Below are 22469 nucleotides of genomic sequence, written 5' to 3'. Positions count from 1 at the left end.
TGGGGACACAGGACCAAACCATATCATTCTGCCCCTTGCCCCTCCCAAATCTCATGTTCTCACCTTTCAAAACACAATCATGCCTTTCCAGCAGCCCCCTAAGTCAGCTCATTCCAGCATTAACCCAAAGTCCAAGTCCAAAGTCTCATCTGAGACAAGGTAAGTCCCTTCCACCTATCAGCCTGCAAAATCAAAAGCAAGGCAGTTACTTCCTAGATACAATGAAGGTGCAAGGATTGGGTAAATACAACTGTTCCAAATGGGAGAAATTGGCCCAAAGGGGATACAGGCCCCATGCAAGTCCGAAATCCAATAGGGCAGTCATTAAACCTAGAGTTCCAAAATGATCTCCTTTGACTCCATGTCTTATATCCAGGGCACACTGATGCAAGACGTGGAGCAGCTTGGACAGCTCCACTCCTGTGGCTTTGCAGGGTACAGCCCCACTCCTGGCTGCTTTCACAGGCTGGCACTGAAAGTCTGTGGCTTTTCCAGCTGCATGGTACATGCTATCAGTGGTTCTACCATTCTAGGGTGTGGAGGATGGAGGCCTTCTTCTCACAGCTCCACTAGTCAGTGCCCCAGTGGGGATGCTGTGGTGGGGGCTGTGATGAAACATTTCCCTTCTGCACTCACCTAGTAGAGGTTCTCCATGAGGACTATACCCCTGCAACAAACTTCCGCCTGGACATCCAGGCATTTCCATATATTCTCTGAAATCTAGGTGCAGGTTCCCAAACCTCAATTATTGACTTGTGTGCACCCACAGGCTCAATACGATGTGGAAGCTGTCAAGGCTTGGGGCTTGCATTGTCAGAAGCAATTTCCCAAGCTATTCCTTGGCCCCTTTTAGTCATGGCTGGAGTTGAAGCAGCTGAAACATAGTTCACCAGGTCCTGAGGCTACACAGAGCTGGGAGGCCCTAAGCTTGGCCCACAGAACCAGTTTTTCCTCCTAGACCTCTGGGCCTGTGATGGAAGGGGCTGTGTGAAGGTTTCTGACATGCCCTGAAGACATTTTCCCCTTTGTTTTGGTGATTAACATTTGGCTTCTCACTACTTATGCAAATTTCTGCAGCTTGAACTTCTCCCCAGAAAATGGGGTTTTCTTTTCTATCCTATCGTCAGGCTGCACGTTTTCCAAGATTTTTTGCTCTGCTTCCTCTTGAATGCTTTGCTGCTTAGCAGTTTCTTCCACCAGGTACCCTAAATTGTCTCTCTCAAGTTCAAAGTTCCACAGATCTCTAGGGCAGGGGCAAAATGCCACCAGTCTCTTTGCTAAAACATAGCAAGAATTACCTTTATTCCAGTTCCCAACAAGTTCCTCTTCTCCATCCGAGACCACCTCAGCCTGGATTTCATTGTCCATATCACTATCAGCATTTTGGTCAAAGCCATTCAACAAATCTCTAGTAAGTTCCAAACTTTCCCACATCTTCCTGTCTTCTAAACCCTTCAAGTCTCTAGGAAGTTCCAAACTTTCTCACATTTTCCTGTCTTCTTTTGAGTCCTCCAAACTGTTCCAACCTCTGCCTGTTACCCAGTTCCAATGTCGCTTCCACATCTTCAGGTATCCTTATAGCAGCACTCCACTCTATTGGTACCAGTTTACTGTATGAGTCTGTTCTCATGCTACTATGAAGAAATGCCCGAGACTGGGTAATTTATAAAGAAAAGAAGTTTAATTGACTCACAATTCCACATGGCTGGGAAGACCTTAGGAAACTTACAGTCATGGCGGAAGGCACCTCTTCACAGGGCAGCAGGAGAGAGACGGGGTGCCCAGTGAAGAGGGAAGCCCCTTATACAACCATCAGATCTCATGAGAACTCACTATCATGAGAACAGCATCAGAGAAACTGCTTTCATGATTCAGTTGTCTCCATCTGGTCCTGCCCTTGACACATGCGGATTATAATTCAGTGTGAAATTTGGGTGAGGACACAGATAACCATATCAAGTAGATTCTGTGTCACTGCAAAATACCTGCTTTTAATAGTAAGGCACTATATTAATTTTCTATTGCTGCAGTTTAAAGCAACACAAATTTATTATGTCCCAGTTCAGTAGATTGGAAATCCAGTACACTAAGCTAGTCTTTCTACTCCAGGTCACAAAAGTCTACAATCGAGGTGTCAGAATGCTGTACTCCTTTTTGGAGGCTCTAGGAAAGGACCCACTTCCAGGCTTCTAAGGTTGCTGTTGGAATTTACTTGTATGTAGTGGTAGGACTGAGGGCTCTGTTTCCTTGACAACTGCTGTCTGGGAATTATTCTCCACCTCCATTTCCTGACTCATGGCCCACTTCAAAGCCAGTGACAGTGGGGCAAGTCTTTCTCCTGCTTCAAATCTCTTTAACTTTCCTTTCTGCTGCACCTGTCCCTCTTCTGCTTTTGAGGGCTTGTGTGGTTATTTTGGGTCTCCCTGAATAATCCAAGATGCTCTCCATATCTTAAAGTCAGCTGGTTAATTTTATCCACAAAATCCCTTCAGAGCAGTAACTGGATTAGTTTTTGATTGAGCAGAGTATGGGAACTTGGAGTGGACACCTTTAGAATTCTGTCTACCACAGGCAATAATGGATGAAGAAGGGTGATGTGAAGGACTGGGCCTCTTGACCAAATTCCTGTGGGGGAACCAAGGCCTTCTACAGATGTGTGGGTGAAATGGCCTAGAGGTGGAGAAGCAGCCCTTTTAGGTCAATTAGGTACAGGAACATTGCCTCGGCTTACTAATGAGTCCATTCAGGGTGATAGAATTAATTTAGGGGAACAGGGAGATGCTTCTGGAAGAAGGATAAACATTAAAATCTCATTAAAAGTTGAAACATATGATTTTCAAAAGTATACCATGGATATGTCTCCCTTACCTGAATGTATAATTGGTATGGATAGAATAATTGGCTGCAAATTCTTCCTCCAACTGAGTGAAATTTTTTACATATGAAATAATTTGTAGATCTGCTCTTCATTCAGTACTAATTGGATATGAAAAATGGGAACTGTTAGAGTTACCTAAGCCTATTCAAATAATAAATTTGAAATGCTAACTAACATATGCCTACAGCAACACAAAATTACTGCCTTAATTAAGGAAATGTTACCTGCAGGCATGTTTGTGTCCATACATTCTCTATATAGTGCCCTGATGTTGCCAGTGAGAGAGGCTGATGGATGATGGAGACTATCAGTGGTTACTGGAAACTCTATTAAACAGTAACTTTAATAGCTTCAGAAGTCCCTGATATAATCCACACTATTCAACTGCTAAATAGACTATTAAACAAGCTAAAGGTGACTGGTTTTCTGTAATTGACCTGGCTAATATTTTTTGCAATATTAGATGTCAGGAAGAGTCAACAACAGTGTGCATTCATGTAGAATGGTTTTCAACATACATTTGCCTCAAGGATACTTGAATTCCTCCCTGCATATTGTCACAATCTGGTGAGACAGATCTAGATGCAATACAGTGTCCTAATGCTCTATCCTGATAATTCTATGATTATCTCTGAAACTGAGAGTCAAGCTAAAAGCAACTTCACCATGATCATGAATCTGATTGGGGATCTGATTGCGGATGGTTCATGAACCCTAAACAAATCTAGGACCCTGTAAAGACTATAAAATGTGGGAAGAGTCCATGGATTGGATTGCCAAATGATACACAAAAGACTACAAGGAAGAAAAGGTTCTTGCTCCTCTCCCCTCAGACTAAATGAGAGAACTAATGCCAAATAGGCCTATTTGGGTTTTGGAAAAATCGTATCATCTACTTTGGTATACAATTGGGTCCATCCCATTAAATCAGCTGGAAAAAGTCCATTTGAAGGGAAGCTTGAACAAAACAACAAGCCTTCTTGGAACTGCAGAGCCTGTAGTTGAAGCTGTCCTGTTTGGACCATATTGTGTTAATGCTGAGATAGTATTCAGAATGTCAGTCACCTGCATTCATACTGACTCCAGTCTCTGGCTAAAGCCCATAACCATGGTCAATAGTGACTTCTGTGTTTTTGGAATAGAAAATTACCTAGTACCATTCTCTGGTATATTTCTTTTAAAGACAGTTACTAGATAGTCACTGGGCATTTATTAATACAGCCCCAATAATTGGAGGACATAAAATTATATGAACTCCTGAACTACCTCTCATGTCATGAGTAATGTCAAGAAAGCATCCCAACATGCAGGGAAATGTTCATAGAAATTCCACCATAACGTGGAAGTAACTGCACAGAAGCACTCTGCTATGATATGCAGTGGGACTCAATGTATTCATGAGCAAGTGGCCTTTTTCCATTAGGACTTCCTAAAAAGCCATCTGAAGACTTGGCTGCTACTGCTACTGGCAGGCCTAACCTTTCTACCAATTGCCTCAAGGATACATGGCAATTGGCCTGGTTTACAGGTGACAATTCCAGAATGGAGTGCCATGGCTCAGTATGGAAAGCAGCTGTCTTGCGTCCAGCAGTTAGTAAATTCTTCATGGGAGAATAGACCAGATTGGCAGCCTACTGGGCAGAATCAGAGGCTCTGTTCCTGCCAGTAATAGAATTGACACAAATAAAGTCCCAATGATTTGGGTGCATATTGACTCTTGGACTGTTGCTAATGGACTTTCAATGTGGTCTGGCAAGTGGACTGTAGATAATTGGACAATAAAGAGACCGCTGTCTCAGATATTGCTCTTTCTATAATTCTGAGTGCGAATCAAAGTAAATCATGCTGTTGTTCATCAGAGAACTTCTAGTTTCTCAAGGTGATTGGAATCAACAAGTTGATGCTTTAGTTCACTCTCTTGAAGTGGCAATATGGGTCTGTGAAATGAGTGGACATTCTGGAGGTCAAGCCATGTAGTGATGGGCTGACTGGCAATGTATACTACTGGACTCTGCTGAAGCTCAAATTTCTTATAAAAATAGATTATTCTGCTTGTCAGCAGGAGAGGCAACATTTGAAGTCCTTTCTGAGAAGTAATCCCATGGAAGAAAGTCTAACATATAACAGGGAAGTAGATTATATTGCCTCATTTTCTATTCATTCAAGGGTATTCGAATAGAGTATACAAGCATAATCGATATTCTTGACTTGGCTTTGCATTTCTTTATATTTGAATCCATGGCTGCTAATACTACCCAAAGATTGAACAACAGAAACAAAATTATGGCACGAGTTTTGTCCTGCTAATTAAATTCCTCATGTCAAGGTGAAGCTTTCAGACTGTGCACCAAGATTATGTTGCAGCTGTGCTCTTGCATTATCTCCTCAGCTTTAGGCACAGCTGGCTGTGACCTGAAGCAGGCAGAATGCTGTAGTCTATTGCTGCTTGCCTTAAGCAGCCTCATGATTTACATCAATGTGCCCGAAAAAATTGTAATTCTTTCTGGGTGTTATCCTGCTCGAAATGTTGAGAAACACCAGGATACACAATAAGGATCAATAATATTCATCAAACATTGTTAAGAGTAAGACAAAAAATAGAAGAATTTCCTTTATTATCTGGAATTGGATGGGAAGTTCAATATTACCACACCTATTAAATATTGTACTGAAAATCCTAGCTTGTGTAGTAAAAGAAAAAAAGAAAGGGGTAGTGTAAGGATGGGACAGGGAAGCAAAATTATTATTAATCGTGGATAAGGCAACATATATTGAATTTTTTTAAAAAGTTCGTGTATTCTGCAGGAGTAAATTAAAAAAAATTCATGCAATTTATAAGCATTAGTAAAGGTTTACAAAAGTAGCTAGGTTTATGGTCATTATGCAATAATACATTGTGTTACTTTAAAATAGCAATCAAGAGAAAACATGAAAAAATCATTAATATTAGTAATAAAATGCTACATTATAATTAATCTAAAGATGTGGCAGCTATATGAAGGAAATTATGACACTGTTTAAAGAAATTAAGCAAGATGCCAATAAATGGAGAGAGAAAGCACTGCAGTGGATAGATAACATCACAAGGTATCCGTTATCCCCAAGATTATGTATCGATTCCATGAAATTTCAACGACAATTTTAAGAAGTCTTTTTCAGGGACCTTGATATGTGGACAAAAATTTATAGAGAAGAGCAAAAGTCCAAGTATATCCAAAAAACTAAGATGGAAGAGCTTATTCTGCTAGATATCAAGATTTTATTGAGGACAATGTAGTATTGACGCAGGGATAGACCAACTGACCAGTGGAATACAATAGCTCAGAAACGAATTCAGGCATTAATGGAAACTTGACACATGGCTTGATACATCACGTTGGAGAAAACTGGAGAAAAGCGTATAATGTACTCAGACAATTTTAATCCCCATAAAGACAAAACAATTAATTTGGGTCCAAACCCTACACCATTGACAAAAAGTAGTTCCAGCAAGAAAAAAGACAAATGAGCAAGCAAAACATTAAAGTCTTGATAAGAATACATAGAACATCTTTGACACTTAGAGATAGGAGAGGATTTCCTGAATACAAATAGGTCAGATTATCTTATCCATTAACAATATAAAAATACAAAAAAATCTAGTGCTGTGTTTTCTTTTTCTTAAAAAGTTCTATATTTATTTCTAAGTCTCCCTAGGGTTCAAAGGTACTAACCCAATTATGAAAGTCAATTAATATTACATTTAATTAGGTTATTCATTTTTATAGACTTAGTCCAAGAGGATCACTTAGATACTTTTCCAGGACTTTGAAGAAATATTTTGAACCTTATTTGTAGTTATCATGCCATTTTTTCATAATTTCAACAGAGTGACCCACTCATGTAATACTTCTGTCTGCCGATAGATGCAGCTTACTCAAGATAAGCAATTGACTAGAACATTTATGATCTGTTATCATCTTTTCCCTGAATTTTAAAAATGTTAAACATTAATGTAATCTCACGCTCATTCATATTCTTAAAGTAAGCAAATCCTACTGATTTAAAAAATAATAGCAGATTGGTTATGGATGTCTCATATATCTTCATCTGACTGAATGTCACACTTAAGAAGTCAATCCCTTGAGTCAGAAAAATGTCTTCTACATGATGTATTTAATACTAAACTGTATTCTGTATCCTGTATCAATATAAGAAAGGTATCAACAATATCAAAAGGACTGAGTAATAAGATTTCAGCAGAAATATTCTGATATCTTGATCTTCTTTGGCACATTTAAATTATTTATTTGGGCGGGTCATTATGGATTTAAGATTTTTATTTTTTTAATTTTATTTATTTATTTTTTTGGAGACAAAGTCTTCGCCAGGCTGGAGTGCAATGGCGCGATTTTGGCTCGCTGCAACTTCTGCCTCCCGGGATCAAGCGATTCTTCTGTCTCAGCTTCCCAAGTAGCTGGGGCTACAGACATGCGCCACCACCCCGGCTAATTTTTGTATTTTTAGTAGAGACGGGGTTTCACCATATTGGCCAGGCTGATCTTGAGCTCCTGACCTCATGATCTGCCCGCCTCGGCCTCCAAAAGTGCTGGGATTACAGGGGTGAGCCACCACGTAGATTTAATGTATTCGAGTTAACCATAAGTATTTTTCTATTTTTGATGCTGATATGATCACAAACCCCTATAATCTAGTTCCTGTGTCGTTTTGATCTGATTCCATTAACCCTTCAATGAAACTTTGGCTTATATGAAAACTTGCACACTCTTTTATACTTTCCTTCCCCAGACTTGGAATCAGTGATCCTTCCAAAATTCCCTGGCTCCTTTTCATGGAAAATTGATTTTGAGGAACTATAATCTGGACTCTATATTTGCATATTAGGTTGGTCCCATCTGAGGTTCCATTGCCTCAAGGTCATTTTAATGACCAGAGGGATAAACAATTTTGCATATGTATGTATACATATATAATATAAACAATTTGGTATATATGTGTATATATAATATAATATCTGTTATATGATCTTCTATACAATAATGCTGATTCAGGTATATATCAGTTGTCAAATTCATTTGGAGCAGAACTCTTCAGACGGACAATAGTGTTGAGACTTTGAAATCTCTGAACACCATTTCTACTTCAGTAAAAGTACAGAAAATTGTATGAATTAGTGCAAGCAAAGCTCTTTTGGAGGAAATAAAACTTTTTATTTATTTTTATAAAACTGAACACATATCAAAGGAGAATGGCTTACAGGTATTGAGATTTAAGTTATAGTATCTACTAAATACTTGCTCTTTTTCTCACATCAAAGTCCTTTCTCAGTCCTTTGGCTTTAGTACTCTAAGAGCACTCTGAGGAACTTTATTCATGTTGATATATTTTGAGGTACTCAAACATTAAAGTTCAGAAAGTGGAGAAGTTAATTTCAATGAAATACACTGCTTCAGGGGGGAATCTTCCATCTCTTTCCTGTGGGCCAGTTTTTATGGAAGCACAGGGCTTTTCTTCGCTCACCTGTGTATTTTAAATTATTTCTAGTATTTCTATGGTGGATACCATAAACTGTTTGGTTAATAATAACCATAGCTTGAAGTCTTATTCCTTGAAATGTGTATCTGGCATCTGGCATTTCTTGAAGGCCTTCTTTTTTTTTTTTTTTTGAGGTGGAGTGTCGCTCTGTCGCCCGGGCTGGAGTGCAGTGGCGTGATCTCAGCTCACTGCAACCTCCGCCTCCCGAGTTCGAGCAATTCTCTGCCTCAGCCTCCTGAGTAGCTGGGATTACAGGCACCCACCATCATGCTCAGCTAATTTTTTTTTATTTTTAGTAGAGATGGGGTTTCACCATGTTGGCCAGGCTGATCTTGAACTCCTGACCTCAGGTGATCTGCCCGCCTCAGCCTCCCAAAGTGCTGGGATTACAGGCATGACCCACCGCGCCTGGCCTTCTTGAAGGCTTTCTACAGGAATGTCTCGTAGTGATCCCCTCACCTGCCTGCAGACAACATGACTTCATCTATTTAGAGTTAAGGTTTTCCAGTTTCCTCTTAAAATTTTTAGGATACCATAGTTCCCAGATCTATGTATTAAAAAAAACTATGATTTTGAGTCATCCTTGCTATGCCAGTTACAAGTTTTATAGACCAGGGACCATCATGGCTAAACATCCATTATACAAGTGTGGAGCTCCCTTCCAGATTCTTGGGCTGGGGACTTCCCATAGACTGATTTAGCCTAGGGACATAATAAAGACATCCAATGTATAAGGAGAACTATATGAAAACGAAAGATATGAGAGTTGGTGGGAAAGGTTATGTTAAGGCTAGAGCGATTCAGAGAAAAAGTAGACTCAGTTAATGATCTTTATGTAAATTCGCAAGTCTTTCCAAACTAAAACAGCTCAGAAATGGAGCCAAAGCTAACCACATCAGCCCCAAACAGTGAAGGGGATTTAATGAGGTGGGTCTGAAAGGATAGTACCAAGGACTCATGCCTTTCACACACACTGTCTTTGTCCTGGAGAATAGGACTGCTGATTCAGAATTTAAAACTACTGTTGTTTACTAAGAGCCAATTAAAACATTAAAGAACAGGGGAGAAATGTCATCACATCTTGGTTCCTTAATCTGTCAAAATTACACATGTTCTTGCTTAAGTCTCTTAGCAAATTACCTGGTGGTTGAGGAAGGAGCAAACAGGGATGAGGAGATATTTTAATACTCCACAACGGAGAAGAAAGGTAACCTTAGAGTCACAAGTTACACAACTTTACATATATATATCTATATCTTTTTAACTTAAGCATGCTCTAAGAAGTTAGACAACTTTAGAGATTTCTTTGAAAAGAACACTGAAAATATACATTTCATAGTGTTTTGTTGCAATAAACCCTCACATCAATCAACCTCAAGTGTTACGATTTGCTAATGTCTATAGATAATTAACTTTAGATTTAGGAAATAAACTCACAGTAGCTTACTTAAATTGAGAATTTACCTAAGAGGACTTCCAAATTCCTTTATAACTTCAATGATTAAAAATTTTTTACACTTTATTGCGTGTTTACTCTTTCCACTTCGTGATGCCTCGTAAAAGCTAAGATTATTTTTATCAGCCTGGAAAGACCTTTAGGTTCCTTTACTGATAAAAATGGTGACATCTGCTGGAACTATGTAGTTCCGCATCAAACAGTAAGGTCTGGAAAACTGCCTCGACTCACGTGTTGGCTGCTTTTCTGCGTTTCCAGGAGAGGTCACAGATACACTTGCAAATGGGGAAACAACAGTCTATGCTTTATTTAGAATGAAGATTTATCACGGACAAAGCCAAGCTCTTTAAGACAAGATTTCAAGAGCTGAAAGCTTCTAGAATAATATCTTTGCAAAGAAACCCACATTACTAAGAAGCTTAAAAAGTCAGAAAGCAGTTAGCAGTTGTTGCTATAGAAGCAACTGTAAACCTGTCCTCCGGGAAGAACAGAAGAGAATACTTAGCTTCCCTCAGGGAAGTGGGTTCTAGGACTCCTTAAGAGGCACAGGTGACAGCAGATACCTAGCTCTGAAAAGACAAATAGTTAAGAAGTGCCTGTCTGTAATTTTTTTTTATTACCAGAGGCTTCAGCGTTAGGGGTGTAGAGATTAGCCAGAACAGCAGGGTACAAACATATAAAGTATTGAAAAATCCAGACTGTATTTTGTCATCAGCATTGCAGAATGTTTTGAATGACACAGTATGACAACAACAAGGGATTATAGTCATCATCTTGCTTAAGGAGAGATTTTGTGCGTCATGTATATTTAAACCACAAATACCAAAGATTTTATGTGCAGTGACTCAAATGTCACAATTTTAAGTCTGTTTCAGATTTGAAGCAATGCCTGCTAATTCAACATTCTGAAAATGAGTATCCTTGTTTATTTTTTTCATATTTTTATAAAAGTTGACATTTTTATTTTTTCTCAGGCTAGAAATACTTGATAATTTTTGTTATCATTCTCTAAATCTTATTTTCCAGAACTTGGCAGGATGAAGACAAAGTGTGTGAAAGGTATGAGTAGTTCTTTTAAATTCTCTTTTATCAAACTGCTCATATTTTCTAGGAATTGAGAACTGAGTTTTTTATGGATATTCTGTTTTAAAAAAATTATTTAGCAATTGAATTCTCAGACGACAAAAAACTTTAGGGTTTCATTTGATCCACATTACCATATCTCTTGCAACTCATTTCAGTATTTCCTTCATGAAACTTTATACAGGACTTGTTTAGGGAGAAGAATTTCTGAAACTATATATTGCTGAAATATCTTTTTATTATAGCAACATTTTATTATTTATTTATTTATTTATTTATTTAGAGATGGAGTCTCTCTGTGTCACCCAGGCTGGAGTGCAGTGGTGCATCTCGGCTCAACTGCAACCTCCACCTCCCAGGTTCAAGTGATTCTCCTGCCTCAGCCTCCTGAGTAGCTGAGACTACAGGCGTGCGCCACCACACCTGGCTAATTTTTGTATATTTTTTAGCAGAGATGGGGTTTCACCATGTTGGCCAGGATGGTCTCAAACTCCTGACCTCAGGTGATCTGCCTGCCTTAGCCTCCCAAAGTGCTGGGATTACAGGCGTGAGGCAGCGTGCCAGCCCTATAGCAACAGTTTAAAAGGACATTTGCTTGGGTATATAATTTTATATCCAACATTCTTTTCCTTAAATACTTAAAAATATCCTACTCCTTTTGTTGCATCCATTTTTGCTGCTATGTCTGATATTCTGATCCTTGCTTCTTTGCAGGTGATCTCTGACTCACTGTAAGCTTTGTAAATTTCTCTATGCCTTGCATGTTCTAAAATTTCTCTCTAGCATTTCCAGTCATAGTTTTTCTTTGTATATCCTGTTTGGCCTGAAGGCAAATCTGGCAATGAAAACCCAAGGTCTCACACACCCGTGACTCTGCTGAACTGCTCGCACTTCTTACTAGGCGTCCTTATCACACTGCTTTGCCCATATCCAGGACTCTTTAACCAGAGGTGCATTTTTTGATAAGCAATATGTGAGATCCAATGTAAACTAACCAATTAAAAACACCTCATGTTGTAAGATCTGTGTGCTCTGTTGTTCTAACTGAATGTTTTTATCTGCAAAGCGTGTCTTTTGGCAATTTCTCTTCTAACGGGGTTAATTCCATCCTTAGAACCTGGCATTAGAGGGACATCATGTGGTAGTATAAGGTTATGCAGGCAGGCTTGTCGGCAGCATTCTTTGTGAATCGCTTTTCTCTTGAGAGCTCAACTCTTCATTCACAGGATGCACTTTTGCTAACAATTATCATACGCCAAATATCACATCCTTTATACCAAAACAATGCTTTTTCACTGTATAATGGATTAAATTATTTAGGTGGAGAGGAATTTTCAGGATTTTTTTAAAGTTTTTGAAATAAATATAGGGAATAACAATTCTAAAGGTTGTTTTAGGATACACACTAATCAAGAATATAAAACTACCCAGTGGATGTCACTTTTCAGAATGCCTTAAAGTCATTAACATTTGAATCTTAACCAAATTTTAAAAGAAGTGTGAATGTTGCTTGCTCGTCAAAAGCAGTGATGATAATCTTAAATATAAAGTCCAGGAATGGCATCTGTGAAACACAAACATCTTTCTCCAACTTGATGGTGAATTAACACTGAGTATGAGCTAACATAAGAGCTTTATTATTTAAATTGTGTTTTTTAATAGTATTCTGATCAAAACCGTTATTGATGTTGTTGCCTTGCACCACGCACATCTTTATATCATTGTGTTCTAATATCATGAGATAAGCATATGGTTCTTATATAATTTTTTAATGTAATAGTGTTAGTTATGTTTGTGCTGTGTTTTCTTTACATGTTTTTATTTTGAAGATTTACATCAGATCCAGTTATTTATAGGCCTTTTTACATGGAGGCAGCAAGAGGAATGAGGAAGAAGCAAACTCAGAAACCTGTGATAAACCCATCAGATCTCATGAGACTTACTCCCTATCACGAGAATAGCACGGGAAAGACCGGCCCCCATGATTCAATTACCTCCCCATGGGTCCCTCCCACAACAAGTGGGAATTCTGGGAGATACCATTCAATTTGAGATTTGGGTGGGGACACAGCCAAACCATATCAATATCTTATGTTCTTTTTTATACTAAATCTTTGAAATCTAGTGTGCAAACAACGTATCTCACTTCAGGTGCTCGACAGACATGTGTGGCGAGGGACGACAGTATCCAGTGGCACACACCTCAACCGCACAAGAGTTGGTTACGTCTTGAGCCAAAGGGGTCAATGTTTGTACCCCCAATTCAATTATTGGCTGTACTCTGCCCTCAGAGGATTGGGAGGAGTAGTCTCAAAGGCAAAGTGGTTCCCGTTTGTCTGAGGGCGATTTTTCTTAAGAAGGTGTTCTCTTTGAGTTTTACCGGCAGGGGTTGGGCATGGGGGTAACATGTCTGGGCACCCGAAAACAAAGCATTCTCGACAGTCCCTAGGGGTGCTCATGTACTTGCTTCTCACATTAAGTTCCTTCAGTGCACACAGGGCTTCTCCAGGATTACATTTTTTTCTGAGGAAACTATGAGGAAGGCTAGTGGGACCAATGATAGCTCCCACTGCAGGCTTGGTCCCAACACTCTCTCATACCCAAGATCTCCCTTCTCCACCAGCATTATAGATTCTCATCCCCACTGACTGGCACTTGTGGTGGTGTTGGTGGTGGTGGTAGTGGTGTGTGTATGTGTGTGTGTGATGGGAGGGTTGTGTGTGTGTGTGTGTGTGTGAAGGGAGAGTTGTGTGTGTGTGTGTATGTGAAGGGAGGGTTTTCTCAAACTCTCATTGCTGCAGGATCTGACTCCCTGTTTATTTTGCCCTTATTAATGGCTGTGATTGGCAGTAGAGTTAAATCCAGCAATGCTAGTAACACAAGACATCCTGGTGGATCACCAGAGTGCAAAATATCTTCTGCTCTGTCTCAATTGTGTAGTAGCAGCCCTATTTCTTCATGATTAGAGTCAATTGCTCCTGCTAATACAGCAACTTCTTTCTTAGCTAGTTACTTCACTAGCACAAAGAACATAAACTGAGCAGTAATAACTTTAAATTTAATGCAATCCACATTGTTCCTCTTGGTGGAAGTGATTTCTTCTGGGAATCAGGAATGCTGTACCCACAGAGACTATATTTGTGCACACTGGAAGTACAAATCCCTTGAATGTGGATGGCAGTGAATGGCTACTTCCCCCTTTCTCTACCTAGACACATGTATTTTACATTTTGAGGAACATATAATGACCATTCATTTAATGTGTGTATTGCATAATAAAGGATAGTACCCCATCCCCTTGCAGGGTGTCACACTGAAGCTGGTGACTCCCTGCATCTACAAAGCCTGCTTTATCACAGACCATGGCTCTTGCATGCTGTGGGAGGAGGTAGGACCGGGGTATTCCTTGGTCATATGTCCACTGCTTCACCACCATTGCTATAAAGTGGGTATCTGAGAATGAGTTGATCGTATGCAGGATCCTATGTGAGCAGAGGAGACATTCTTTGCTACAGAAATGTGTAGCAAAGAGTAAGAATAAGATGTCTTATCTAAAGATATCTGTGGATAAGAGTGCTTGCTGAGATATTACAGACAGGAAAGGCAGAGTCTTACCTGGAATACGGGTCTATCCCATCCAAGATTACATATTACTTGGAAGGATGGAAGGGATCTGATATAATCATTTCCAAATAATGTCCAATATAGACCTTCTGAGAGGTGCTCTCAGCATTGGTCCCTGATGGTGGCATGACAGAGCTTCAGCAGCTGCTGTAGCTAATTCACCCTTGACCTAAGGAATCTCTTGCCATTGGACCCATGCATCTCTGCCACGATAGCTGCTTCATCTGAGCCCATTGCATAAGCACCGGGATGACTGAGAATGGAGTTTGACTAACATTTATTTTTTAATTTATCTTGTCTACTTGCTTGATGAGTGTCTTTTTGGCAGTAGCTGCTTCTGTGGGCAGTAACCTGATTTAGAAGGATCTCCACACTTTGTTCCCACTCCATGCCTCCCATGCATCTCATCTGCATGCCTCTCCCCAGACCTCTCTGAATCCAATCTACCAGGCCTGCTCTTCCTAGGCCTCTGACTGCACATTCAGCACTCCCCATGATACACACTTATTTTAGCCATATCTGTTTTCACACAAAGTGGATGGCCAGGCACATTGCCTGAACCTCTGGCCATTGGACTGTAGATAAGCAGCCATTGTTTTTGTTTGTTTGTTTGTTTATTTATTTATCTATTTATATTTTTTAGACCAGGTCTTGCTGTCACCCAGGCTGGAGTAGTGCAGTGGTGCAATTTCAGATCACTGCAACCTCCACCTCCCAGGATCAAGCAATTCTTGTGCCTCAGCCTCCCAAATAGCTGAGATTACAGGCATGTGCCACCATGCCCAGCTAACTTTTTGTATTTTTAGTAGAGACAGGTTTTCGCTATGTTGGCCAGGCTGGTCTCAAACTCCTGGTCTAAAGTGTTCTGCCAAACTTGGCCTCCTAAAGTGCTGAGATTAACAGGCGTGAGCCACTGTGCCATTCAGCCAGCTACCATTCGTTTTTGATTTGCACCGAAATTTCTAGCAGTCTCGCTGTTTCGTGAACAAAGCTTGAGCTTTTTATTCTTTTCCTTTGCTTTTACTCACCCCACCCCCTGCTGCCATGATGCCATAGGTGTGAGCTTAGGACAGATACCTCTTCACTCCTGGCAGGTGACCTGAGAGTCTAGGTCAGCAGTTTATGCAGCTTACTTGTGACCTCCGAACCTGCTCATGCTCGTGTTTGATATTGGGTGTGGTTAGTCCATTGTACTATAGATTATGGCTGGGTCCACCTATAACTTGGTGTTTCTGAGAGTACACAATATAGTATTTTTGTCTGTGAAGTCACTTGATGACTTCTTATCTCTGATTCCGCTATGACCCAGTAGTAAATCAGGGACTGTTTTACAAATGGTGTATGTAGTTATTTTTTGCAGATGACATGCCTTCTTCCAAACCTAGGGATCTAGCCACAGCCTCTTGCTGGGGCTTACCAGAAGCTCCACCTGGCATCTGCCTCTATTAAGACACATCTGGAAATATGAGATGGCCCAGGTAGTAGGATTGCTGCTACACAGCCTGGAACAGCTGCAGAGCTTCCTTGTTCTGTGCTGCCTTCTGAAAAAGCAACTTGTGTCCCAAGATAATTGGATTATGATATCTTTACTAGTATGACATATGTTGAATTAGGTGATATTCTAAAAATAAATAGTTAAATAGTGAAACACAGTCCTGTGTTATCTCTTAAGGAAGGATTTCTCAACCTCAGTACTATTGACATTCTGGGTCAGATAATTCTTTGTTATGGAGAAGCGTCCTGTACAGTTGAGGATGTTTAGCAGCATCTTGGCTTTTACCCACTAGATTCCTGCAGCACATGCCCCAGTTGAGACAACCAAAAATGTCTCCAAATATTGCCCAATGTCCCTCAGGGGATAATCAACCCCAGTTGAGAACCACTTGTTATGTGATTCTCTAGAATTTCTCCTGTATTGATAAAATGAATGTTTGCTGTCATTTTAAAGATCTAGGAAAATGTTTCTCCAACATCAATCTTACTTTCAAAGAGGTTACAAAATCTTTGTTTCCTCGAGTTGTAAGTAAAATAAAAATGATTATAAAACTTAAAATCCCCATTTTAGTTTCCATATGAAACATTTGCAAGTCCAAGAAGGTTTGCTTTGGTTTTGTGGGATTGTTACTCCTATACTATGATCAGATCATTCATGTGATCCCTAACATCGATGTGAGATTGACGTGTGATGGAATAGGGTGTTGGCAAACACTTGCTTTTAATGTGAGGAAAATCCACCAGTGCAGTGGTGAGGAGGGGAGGACCTTGGCCATTGCTGGAATTGGAGGTGGTGGAGTAGATCACATGAGTAACCCAGTGCTGCCTAGGACAGGATGGGTACATCTGTCTACAACTGCCTCAAGCCTTTTTATCCCTCACACTAACCTAAGCCCCATTTTAGCCTGTTTCAATAATAAAGTAATATTTAAATATATATACTATGAGTATGTATATATGAGTACTTATGAAATATTTAAGTATATATACATTACTAAAGTAACACTGAATTCTATTTGCTTTAGAAGTACCTTATTTATCAGTGTGCTCAGCATGGAGAAGGGAAGAAAATCGTTATTTCTTGAATTTTCCTCTCAGACTGCAATGCCTGGCGCTCATGTTGCAAATGTTGAGAAATAAAATCAAAGAGTAAATATTCTGTGGCTAGTTGGAGCAGCTCTGTTAGGGCCAGTCTAGGAGGTGTTCTTGTGGATGGTGGCAGCTTGTGTCATGCATACACTGGACAAGTCCACATGGCATATGGCTCTGTGACTCACAGCGCAAATAGTGTTAACTTTGGCCAGTGATTGGAGCTTATGGCAGCTTTACTTGCAGATGTTTTGCAGTTGCTGTCAAGGCAAGTGTGTACTTACAAATGGCTTCCATCCAATGGTGTCCAGATTGTTTGGGGCAGGGCAAACATTTACAGGCAGGTCAGAGGGTCAAGCCAGTGTTAGCAAACATGTATGGGCTGCACCAATGGCATGCACCTTTCCCAGACAGGCATGATTGAGCGACGGATTACATTTCCTCCTCACAAGAAAACTGGATGCCTCTGTCGCTAAACAGAGCTCACTCTCAGTGCAATTCTGGGATAGCTGAACCATGGGGCTTTAAGTGGGACAGAAATGAAGAAACGGTGAATGTGCTGACGGGGATAGAGTGTGCTACAAGTAAGACTCAGGAATAGATTGCCAATGTTGAAATATTTTCGGCTTTGCAATAAGGCAAATGCCTTCCATATTTGGTTATGCTGGAGAAAAGAAAAGGTCCTTACCCCAAATTTTGTCCAAATGTGAAGACTGGTCACACACACACACACACACACACACACACACACCAAGACAATATAGAAAGGTTTATTGCTCATATAACAAGGCTTTCTTGCGAGAACAGGGTGGCTCCTTAGTGGGTTCAAAAATGGTTTGAGAGAACGGACAAAGTTGTTGGACCTGGGGTTTTTACTGAGGTCAGTGATGGGAAAGGAGTGAGTGTTCCCATAGGTAGTTTGAAATTCCCACTGACACCAAAGGAGGGAGCACCTCAACATGGTTATCAACTTTCCCAGGTACAGAGTAAAAGGCAAACGGAGAGGTGAGGGTTCAAACCTGTGTGTGGTCGAACATCAAAAAATGGAGGCTGACTGTGTGTTAGCTCCCTAGGGCTGCCGGAACAAGTGACTACAAACTGGTGGCTTAAAATGACAGAATATTTGTTGCCTCACAGTTTTGGAGGCTGGAAATCTGATATCAAGATGTCTCCTGGGTTGATTCCTGCTGGAGGCCCTGAGGCAGAATGTGTTTCAGGCTTCTCTTTTAGCTTCTGGTGATGGCTGGCAGTTCCTAGATTTTCTTGGCTCACAGAAGCATCACTGTGATCTCTTGCCTCTGCGTCATCATGGTCTCGTTGTGTATCTGTCTTTGCATCTCTTTTCCTGTTCCTATAAGAGCACTAGTCATATTTGATTAAAGGCCCACCCTACTCCATTGTGACCTTAACTAAATTACATCTTAATTACTTCCAGACCCCATTTCCAAATAAAGTCACATTGATAGGTACCATGGGTTAGGATGTCAACATACATTTTGGGGAGACACAATTCAAACCACAACTGACTATTAAATGTTACGTGCCAGTCTTTGACAGAGGTGATTAATGTTTGTATATAAGGCAAACACAATGGCATACATAACTTCTTGATGGTTAATTTATCCTTACTGTAAATTTAATTGGTCATGGGCCACTGGCATAGATTGGGTGGGTGTCTGCTAGGGCTGAAAGAAATAATTTTCTCCATTTATGCTTCCTCCCTCAGTGCCATTGAGTTTCTGCTATGATTTTTGCCATTACTAACCACTGGGTAATAAGAATAAAATTTTGCTTCATTAACGTCTTTAGGGGCTGCATATTGCTTTGTTTTCTAAATGTGCTGGGTATAGAGACAGTGCAGTAATCATCTTTGAACTCTTTAACTGTAATTAAAGTAATTTATGGCTGGTTTGTAACAGCTGTAGCTGTATTTCTGGGGATGCCTGGATGTCTGGCTTTAACTTTTGGCCAAGATAATGGTAATGGAATTTATAATGTTCTGTTTAAATTCTGACCCTTAGGGCCAATTTTTTAACTTGTGACTTTCAACTGGCATAATGGGTTAGACATCCTAACCTGACTGTGTGTCAGAGGTACATTAAAAATCTTGGGTCGGGCACGGTGGCTTACACCTGTAATCCCAGCACTTTGGGAGGCTGAGGTGGGTGGATCACCTGAGGTCAGGACTTCGAGACCAGCCTGGCCAACATGGTGAAACACCATCTCTACTAAAAAAAAAAAAAAAAAAAAAAAAAAAAAAAATTATACAGGTGTGGTGGCACACGCCTATAGTCCCAGCTACTCAGGAGACTGAGACAGGAGAATCACTTGAACCTGGGTGGTGGAGCCTGCAGTGAGCCGAGATCGTGCCACTGCACTCCAGACTGGGTGAGACAGAGCGATACTCCGTCTCAAAAACCCACCCACCAACCAACCAACCAACCAACCAAACCACAAAAAACTCTCTTGCATCTCTGTCTGCAGCTCTCTGAAGCTTAGATTCATTGCATAGTTCAATTCACAAAGCACATTAGTGTGTGAACAAAGACCCTGAGGAGTTAGCACTGGGATCTCTCAAACACTTAATGCTTGCCTCCACTCCAGTCTCTTTCTCTAAATGGACCTATCAGTTGCCTTTAAACTAAAGCCTCGCAGGAGAATGCTCTGTGGAGTCTTGTCCTTTCAGATACATGAACTCCTGAAATCTTTGGAGAGGTTGAGGGAAGGCTTGGGAGTAAATTAACACAAAGTTTGTGGTCTGAAGACACTTCAGTCATTTCAATGACTGATTGCCTAGCTTGCAGCTGATGAAAGAACTTCAAATCTGTCTGATTATTTAGAAGAAAAAATTTCAAATTTGTCCAGTTATTATTATTATTTTGTTGTTGTTGTCATTGTTTCTGTTTTTTAGTTGAGTGTGAGCAGAAAAAGAAACTGGGGATAAATTAATTTTTTTTGTCCTACAAGGTCAAGACATTTTTATTTTGGATTTAAATTCTTTTGGATTTTGAAGTCTTTGGACTTGAACACTTTTAGAATTTGCATTTAATTTCTTTCTGAAAATATTGTTAATGAGACTATATCCAACATATGGGACATTTTCTGTATTGTTGGAATTTTATTATCAGAACATCTTTAGGCAATTTATTATTTTAATATCTTATTGTTGTAATTCAATTTCACTGGAGGATCTTCTGATATGCTCTGTTGAAATTCTTAACTGGACACAGTTTGGATAGGAAATGAGATAGAGAAATAATTTTCAGCTTTGGTGGCAGACTTGTCTTGGAACTAATTAATTTGTTGTTCTGACTATTTTTAGATCCATATGGGACAAAATCAATACTAACAACTATTGAACTGTGGAGGTTTTAAAATTTTCTGAAAATTTTTTGATGTTCCTTTTATAAGAGTTGGGGGCTTATGTCTTTTCTTGAATCTGGGCCCTTTCAGTGACTAGCTTGTAAACAATATAATACAGAGAAACTGAAATTCCTAACTTCTAGGGCTAGGTAGAAAAAGCCATAATACATCCTCCTGGTTCTCTTGGCACATTTGTTTTGGAGCCATGAGTTGCTACATAAGAAATCCAACCACCTGGTGTAGTAACCTGTAGGTGCTCAGGTTGACAGCATCAGTTGAGGTCTCATACCACGGATTCAACCATGTAGGACCAGTCACCAGCCATGTGCGTGAAGACGCCTCTCAATGATTCCCCGGCTGCGTGGTTATCCCCCGCTGTTAAATTGCTCCAGCCAAGACCCCAAAGATGGTGGAGCATGTGTAAGACATTCACACTGCTTCATTCTGTGAGCACTGAAAAGTTATTGTACATCACTATGTTTTCAGTACTTAGTTATGCAGCAGTTGTAACCAGAGAATGCTCTCCAAAGTCTATCCAAAGGGGTAGTAGTTAGCACTGGGGATGCAATCCAGGCAAGACTGAAGTTGGACATCCTGACTGTTACTGAGTTTCCTTCCTCTAGGAAAATAGCCACAGTCCTGATGGGACCATGGCATTAACCCAGAGAGCTAGGAGAACGAAAAGCTGAGCACGATCAGGGCAGACCTATTCTTCTTCACTCTGGAGTCAGTAGGAGAGACTCTTATTACCTTCCCAGTCACTCCCCACAGAGGTAGGAGAGAAGGCAGTGGAAGTGATGGACTTGTTGTAACTTAAGAAGAAGTGGGGTGTGCTTGGTTCAGCTCACATATTTCTGTTTTCCTCACTGGGGGCCAGCCTGACCACAGAGAACATATGGCCGTGTTTCAGCTGCCCATGTTATACATGTAGGGGGCCTGGCTCACGTAGGGCAAGCATGTGGGGTTGCAGTGTCTTCTGTGACCAGAACTAAGTCTATAAGTCAACTAAGAAGCTTATTCTCTCCTGCCTCCCACACTGTATAGTACCTCCTACAACTCAGTCTGTGAAAACAAAACATTTGTCCTACAATGCCCTCATTTCACTTAAAAAATTAATTTTTTAATGAAGATATAATTGTACATATTTATGAGATACATAGTGATGTTTTGATACATATAATGTATAGTGATCAGATTAGAGTAATGAGCGTATCTGTCACCTCAAATATTTGGTGCTTCTTGTGCTGGGAATATTAAAAATCCTCTCTTCTAGCTATTTTGAAATATACTAGAAATTCTTATTAACTATAATCACCCTACTGTGCTGTCAAACACAAGAACTTATTTCTTCTATCTAATTGTATTTTTGTACCTATTAACCTACCTCCCTTCATGCCTCCCACCCTTTTCCATACTCTAGTAACCACGATTATCCTTTCTACTTCTATGAGATAAACCTTTTAAGCTTCCACATATGAGTGACAACATGTGCTATTTATCTTTCTGTTCCTGGCTTATTTCATTAACATAATGTCGTTCACGCTCATTCATGTTGTGCAATGGCCTAATTTCTTTTTTTTAATTTTTTTATTTTTTTTTTATTATTATACTTTAGGTTTGAGGGTACATGTGCACAATGTGCAGGTTTGTTACATATGTATCCATGTGCCATGTTGTTTTGCTGCACCCATTAACTCGTCATTTAGCATTAGGTATATCTCCTAATGCTGTCCCTCCCCCCTCCCCCACCCCACAACAGTCCCCGGAGTGTGATGTTCCCCTTCCTGTGTCCATGAGTTCTCATTGTTCAGTTCCCACCTATGAGTGAGAACATGCGGTGTTTGGTTTTTTGTCCTTGCAATAGTTTACTGAGAATGATGTTTTCCAGTTTCATCCATGTCCCTACAAAGGACATGAACTCATCATTTTTTTATGGCTGCATAGTAT

General features: G+C 40.1%; 1 protein-coding gene across 3 annotated transcripts in view; it reads left to right on the top strand.

Moving 5' to 3' along the window:
* Positions 1–22469, top strand: part of CCDC102B (coiled-coil domain containing 102B) — a 340875-nt gene that overhangs the window by 8074 nt on the left and 310332 nt on the right. For all 3 annotated transcript variants that reach the window (XM_055296847.2, XM_063636884.1, XM_055296863.2), the window contains exon 3: positions 10896–10928. The gene's annotated coding sequence lies outside the window, so the exon portion shown is untranslated. The remainder of the gene's footprint in view (positions 1–10895; positions 10929–22469) is intronic.

This window comes from Symphalangus syndactylus, chromosome 1 (assembly GCF_028878055.3).
Source record: "Symphalangus syndactylus isolate Jambi chromosome 1, NHGRI_mSymSyn1-v2.1_pri, whole genome shotgun sequence".
In the NCBI taxonomy this organism is placed as follows: domain Eukaryota; kingdom Metazoa; phylum Chordata; class Mammalia; order Primates; family Hylobatidae; genus Symphalangus; species Symphalangus syndactylus.
This window is presented reverse-complemented; position numbering and strand designations above follow the sequence as displayed.